Below are 271 nucleotides of genomic sequence, written 5' to 3'. Positions count from 1 at the left end.
AATAATAATAATAATAATAGTAATAATAGTATTTATTAATAATAATAATAATAATGATAATAATAATAATAATAATAATAATAATAATAATAATAATAATAATAATAACAATAATAATAATAATAAAGGAAGAAAGAAAAATAGTAACAACAAGACCAGAACCTCTTCCTTCTTCTCCGTATACACCGCCGCCAACAACCATTTCCTCTTCCTTCTTCTCGCCTCGACCACGATCGTTACAATGGTTGTCTTAGAAAACTGAGACCACATT

At 25.1% G+C, this 271-nt stretch overlaps 1 protein-coding gene across 1 annotated transcript in view; it reads left to right on the top strand.

The window, feature by feature from the left end:
- Positions 1–271, top strand: part of LOC140920778 (uncharacterized) — a 21,966-nt gene that overhangs the window by 21,133 nt on the left and 562 nt on the right.

Source organism: Cicer arietinum, chromosome 6 (genome assembly GCF_000331145.2).
Source record: "Cicer arietinum cultivar CDC Frontier isolate Library 1 chromosome 6, Cicar.CDCFrontier_v2.0, whole genome shotgun sequence".
Taxonomy (NCBI): domain Eukaryota; kingdom Viridiplantae; phylum Streptophyta; class Magnoliopsida; order Fabales; family Fabaceae; genus Cicer; species Cicer arietinum.
The sequence above is the reverse complement of the archived record's forward strand: the minus strand, read 5'-3'. Positions and strand labels throughout refer to the sequence as shown.